General features: G+C 38.5%; 1 long non-coding RNA gene across 24 annotated transcripts in view; it reads left to right on the top strand.

Annotated features, from left to right (window-relative positions):
* Positions 1–6000, top strand: part of LOC105067753 (ADP-ribosylation factor-like protein 5B) — a 69722-nt gene continuing 63722 nt past the window's right edge. For 8 of the 24 annotated variants that reach the window (XR_012504230.1, XR_012504228.1, XR_012504223.1 and 5 more), the window contains exon 1: positions 4–367. This is a non-coding gene — a long non-coding RNA (ADP-ribosylation factor-like protein 5B). Of the gene's footprint in view, positions 368–6000 lie in introns of all 24 variants that reach the window. The other 16 variants (XR_012504237.1, XR_012504232.1, XR_012504233.1 and 13 more) reach the window with 7 other exon arrangements.

Raw genomic sequence — 6000 nt, 5'->3', positions numbered from 1 at the left:
CCGGGGTAAGCGGCGGAGGCGGGGCGGAGGCGGGCTTGGGACTGGCTGAGGCTCCGGTGGGTAGGTGGGCTCAGACCGAGGGGACTACGGGTCGGCGTTGGGCTCAGTGGGCTCGAACAAAGGACGCTCGGGCAGGGACGCGGGGCGGCGCCTCCTGACGGGTAGCTGGGCGGCCGGCTGCGGCTTCCCGGCCAGCCAGTGCCCTCCCCGCGCGGTCCCAGTCGGCTTCTCCTCGGATCCCCGCGGCCAGCGCCGCGGTGCGGGGCCCGGCGCAGCGGCACCTGCTGCTGAGGGACCCCGCGGCCCGCCCGGGCGCTCGTGATGGGGCTGATCTTCGCCAAACTGTGGAGCCTCTTCTGTAACCAAGGTAAGAAGGATGGAGCTGCCCAACGGCTGGCACCGTAGGAAGTGGGTCTGGCCGCCGAAGGGGACAGCTCGGGAGGCAGGGCTGTCTGTGGACACTAGCCTTCTGAGACGCAGAGAAGTGAGTTAGTCAGTCAAGAGGGTTGGGTAAAAACTCAGTATTTTAGGCTGGGAGTAGATGCTGGAGAGACGTGATGACGGGGAGAAATGGAGAGTCAGAAAAGGGGCATTTGGTCTCCCAAGAGCCAAACCAAGAATTTGGGGATTTTAGTGAAGGAAAGCGGAAAGCACCTAATGATACCCGGAGGCACTTGGAGGGCCTTTTCCGTCTCTCGTTAAGCATCCTAAGTGTCCTGCCCGAGGATAAATGTCTATCCCCAAACCTATCAACTTTTTAAAACTAGTGCTTTGTTTTCTGCCCTGCTCTTCAAGCCCGTGCGCCTTCACGTTCTCTTGTTTCGCCTGCTCACCAGGACTCGGGAATATGTTGTCCTGTAGAGGTTCACGGGTTTCCTGGAAATCTTCATTGCAAACCGATTATTCCTCTCTTCAGTGCTGGAAAACTGAATGCTTTTGGTTCCATGTACTATGTTGCTTGTCCATAACTAGTCTAGAACTGGTTCTGAGACATCTAAAACTTGCAAGACCAAAGGGCCAAGAAGTTGTAAAACCTGTTCTGAGTCAGAGTGAATCAGATGTGATGCCTTCTGAAGAGAGAAAATTTACCCATACAAAAAGGGCCAGCAATAGGTAAAGTTTTAGGCATTCTTTTAACAGAATGTTTTCTCAGTAATTGAAGCCAGTTTAAAAACTCAACTAGTTTCATTTTGCATTTAATGCCCAGGCCTAAAAAAAGGCAGTGTTTTATGGCCAATTTGTTACTGCTAATATGGTGGTGGTGGGGTTTTCCCGGACTTAATAAGTCATGAAGAGAATGAAATGGCTTTAGCTCACTTGTGCCGTAGATTGATAAGAATACTAAAATAGCCTTTTTTCAAGGTTAATAAAGATAGACACACACACATATATTGCCTGCCTTCCTTCCCTGACCACTCTTACCACCCTGACACGCAGTCTCTCTGTCTTTACCATTTTTCTGAGTAACAGTTATCCCTGTCATCGTATAAGCTTATTTGTTTACTTGTCTTTTTCTTTCAATAGAAACTCACTGAGGCATGAACTTTGCCTTACTACCTGTTGTAGCCCCAATACAAAACACTCTCAATTTTTTGTTTTGTTTCTCAACATAAAAATTTTGTGTTAAAGTAACATAGACATTCTTTAAAAAAAAAAAGTTATATAATGTTAAACTGAAAATGATATATATTAGTCAAATCTCTTTAATGCCTTACCCTTTTTTCCCTAGTATATACTTTGATGTTTCTGGATAATGTGCATATATGGAAATTTTAAACAGTATAATTTGTCTTTTTTAAAAATTGATAAGATCAACATATAATATTATATTTATTTCAGGTGTACTAATTATTTCTTATAGCAGAACAGAAAATACTTTGGCCCTTTTCCCTTATCACCCCTATATAGTATTTTGGCTTAATCCACACTCTGTCTTTTCATTATTGTCACTATAAAGTTTAGTTACTGCTGTGCTGCAGTGTTCCCCTTTTTCCTACACCTTTTTTCCCCTAGAGTAACTAATATTTCATTGCCTTAGTTTTCTTTGTATGTTTGGTTAAGTCATTTCATGCTATACAGAAGCTCTCCTACAAGTTTGTCCACACACCTCCCTGCCTGGTCAGTGTTCCATCCTGCTCCAAATTGGACCTGTGTCCCTCTCTTTGCCTGGTACACAGCTGTTCTGGACATGTCCTTGCTATCCTTCTAGGAATTTCCCTTCCTTTTCTGTTTGATTAGAACTTATGTTTTTCTTGCTTTACTCTTTGATGAAGCACATGCTTCAGACATTTCCTGCAAAGGTTTCCAAAGTGATCATTTTTCTGCAGTTTCAAATACTGAAGATGTTTTGGTCTGTCTTCACTTTTAATTTATAATTGGGCTAGATATAGAATTCTGAGTTGGGAAAATGTTTCTTTCAGAATTTGAAGATGTTATCGTTGTCCTCCAGCTTCTAGTATTGTTAAGACCAGTATTTTGTGATTTTTTTTTCTTAGTCTTTCTAGTAGATTTTAGAATGTTTCATTTATCCTTGGCATTTTTAAATTTGAAAGAGTTGTGCCCTGTTATGTAATGTTTTGATTCATTGTGCTAGGCCTTCTGCACCTTTTTAACACAAAGTTGCATTTTTTTCCATTCTAGGATTTTTTTTTTTTTCTTTTTTACTATTTAGGATTTCTACTTTCCTGAGAATCTTGTTGGTCATATGGTACTAAATTGATTGTCAGATATTCTTTTCCATTTTACTTTCACTTTTTTTAAAAAAAAATAAGTTTCTGGGATATTTCCTTTGTCTTCCAAATCTTTTGAATATTTGGTTCACCTATCTTATTTTTAATTTTTAAATGCTTTTTCTTATTTGCTGTTTTTTTAAAATTCTTGTGGCATTGCTTCATAGTGCTATGTCTGTTAAGTGTCTTAAGTTTTTTTTTTCCCCCTTCTGTTTCTATTTTTATATTAGCTCTTCACTGGAAACTTTCCTCATAGATCTGTTGGAAATAATTCTGTTGCATGAAAATATACTATGGTTTGTTTCTTCGTTTGCATCATAATAGGTTGTAGTAAGTGAAACTGTTAGATTGTTTTCCAAAGTGATTATACTATTTTTGTACTTCGACCAGCAACATTTGACATTTCTAATTGTTCCACATCTCTACCAACATGTGGTGTTGCCAGTATCCTCATGTCAGTCAGCCTGTTGGGTGTGCAGTGGTACCTCACTTTGCGTTTCTTTGATGACTTTTGGATGTTAAACACTTCTTCATGTGCTAATTGGCCATTTGTGTATCTTCTTTTGCAGCATGTGCAAATCCTTTCCCCATTTTTTTGTTTTGGGTTTTTTTGTTTGTTTTTTGGTCAAAAAGCTATTTATATTTATTTATGTATTCTGGAATGGAGTCTTTTATAAGCTGCATTTTGTGAATATCCCCCTTTTTCTCTACCATGGCTTCCCTATTCAGTGTCTTTTTTATTATTATTATTCATTTTTTTAATGGGGATTTTTGCTGAATGGAGTTTTTTGTTTGTTTATTTTTTAACATTTTTGAATGAAGATTTTTTTATTTTGGTGAAGCTTTAGCTTTTATGCTTAGGCCCATGAGCCATCTAAAATTATTTTGGGGGTTATGTGGGTAGGGGTTGTGATTTATTAATTTTTTAGAAGAATATCTGCTTGTCCCAGTATAATTTGCTGAAGGTTTTTCTTTCCCAGTGGATTACTTTGGAGTCTGTTGAAACTCAAATGATTTGAAAAAAACTTTTATTGACGTATAGTCAGTTTACAATGTTTTATCAATTTCTGGTGTACAGCATAATATTCTAGTTAGACGTATATGTACATATATTCCTTTTTATTTTTTCATTATAGATTACTACAAGATATTGAATATACTTCCCCGTGCTATTAAGTAGAGACTTGTGTATGTATTTTATATGTTGTAGACAGTATCCACAAATCTGGAACTCCCAATTTATCCCTTCCCACCCACATCCTGCCCTGGTAACCATAAGTTTGTTTTCTCTGAGTCTGTTTCTGTTTTGTAAATAAGTTCATTTGTGTCGTTGATTTTTATCTCTAGACTTTGTCTTCTCTTGCAATGACTTCAGGTACATTTTGGAAGTAGTTTCTCCCAATTTTGTTAATCTTTTCAAAGAAGAGATTTTTTTCCTCTATTGTCTCTTCCTAATTCCTGTTGTTTATTTACTTCCTTCTGCTTACTTTTGGTTTACTTTACTCCCCTCTTCCCATCTTCTTAAGGGTTGGGTGTGTGGCATTGTTTTTGCTTCTTTTTCCTTTCATGTGTAAACATCTTAAAGCTGGAACTGTTCTATTAATTACTGCTTTAGCTTTATTCCACAGGTTTAAATATATTTCATTTAGTTTGAAACATTAAAAAATTTGATTTCTTCTTTGACCTATGGAATCTTTACAAGTGTTGTTACAGTTTCCAAATATTTGTTTTTGTGATGCAGGGAAAAGTATGTGGGGTGTGAGGAGGGTCCTCGGTTGAGCCCTTGGGACCTGCCTGCCTGGCCGGGGTGGGTTCTTGGCTTCATCAGGAAAGAATTAAAGAGCGAGCCACAGTTGAGTAAAGGTAGATTTGTTTAGAGAGATACATACTGCATAGAGTGTAGGCTGTTCACCAAGAGAAAGGCCACAAGGTGTGTGGGTTGGGTGCTTAGGTTAAAGTAAGAGTAGGTACGCACTCCCTAGACAGTGCGGGCCATCTCTGAAGAGGAGGGAGCCAGAGGGGGCCACAAGGTGCCCTGTTGCCAGTTTTTATGGGCTCCTTAGCTTCATAAGGTAACTGGCTGGAGGACCATCCTAACTACCCTGGGGAAGGGTCTGGGATTCCTGGGAATTTGGCCACTGCCCACTCTTCGACCTTTTACAATTAGCCTTGGAGCTGTCTTGGCGCCTGTGGGCATGTTATTCATGTTAATACATTACAGTGAGGATATAATGAAGCTCAAGGTCTACCCGAAGCCAAACCTTCTGCCATCTTGAGCCTCAAGGCCTAATGGGAATTGAACTTATGCCATTTTGGTGTTAATTGCTGTCATTCCTTGAATGGCTGTGCCCTGCCCTCTTCCCTCCTGTCTCAGTCAGAAGCATGCTCTGTAAACTTTCCTTTTTTTTTTTTTCTTTTTTTCCAAATTTATTGGGACTTTTATAGTTCATCAAAATAGTCTGTTTGGTATATGTACCATTTGCACTTGAACATGTATTCTGTATGCAATGTTCTATAAATGTTTGTTTAAGGTGTTAATTTTGTTTATATATTTTATATCTTAATGTGTATCTCTTCTAGAGAGCGTATGTTGGGATCTTGTTTATTTTATCTAGGGTGAAATTCTCTTTTAATTGGAATGTTGACCAAATTTATTGATGTGGTTGGATTTATGATATGGTTAGATGTTAAGGTATGTTTTTGTATCATTTGTTTTCTGTTTGTCCCATCTCTGTTTGTTTTGTTATTACTCTATTCCTCTTTTCCCACTTTCTTTTGGGTTAACTATTTTTTTTTTTTTGAAGAATTCTATTTTAATTTATTTTTTGCCTTTTTTTAAAATTCCATTTTGCATCATTTTGATGGTCCTTCTAGGCAACATACATTCTTACCTTTTTGCAGTCTAAGGCTACTAAGGGTTAATAATGTAATGCTTGGAAGTTTTAAGAATCTTTAAACTGTACACGGAGTTGTACTCTCCCCTCCTCTAGTCCTTTATACAGGTTACATGTTTGTATTGTGTCTACGTGTATTGTAAGTTGCACAATACAGTGTTATAATTTTTGCCATAGACAATCACGTTCTTTAAAGAGTAAATTTTTCTTATGTTTACCCACATTACTATTTTTCATGTTTTGAATTTCCATCTTGTATAATTGCCCTTCAAGCTGAAAAACTACCATTTTTATAGTGTGGTTTTATCTGAAAATGTCTTTATTTTGCCTTTATTACTGAATTATATCTTTGCTGAAAATAGCAGCTTTTTCCCCCC

The sequence above is a fragment of the Camelus bactrianus genome, chromosome 35, assembly GCF_048773025.1.
Source record: "Camelus bactrianus isolate YW-2024 breed Bactrian camel chromosome 35, ASM4877302v1, whole genome shotgun sequence".
Lineage (NCBI taxonomy): Eukaryota > Metazoa > Chordata > Mammalia > Artiodactyla > Camelidae > Camelus > Camelus bactrianus.
Note: the sequence above shows the minus strand (reverse complement) of the source record. Positions and strands in the feature narration are given on the sequence as shown.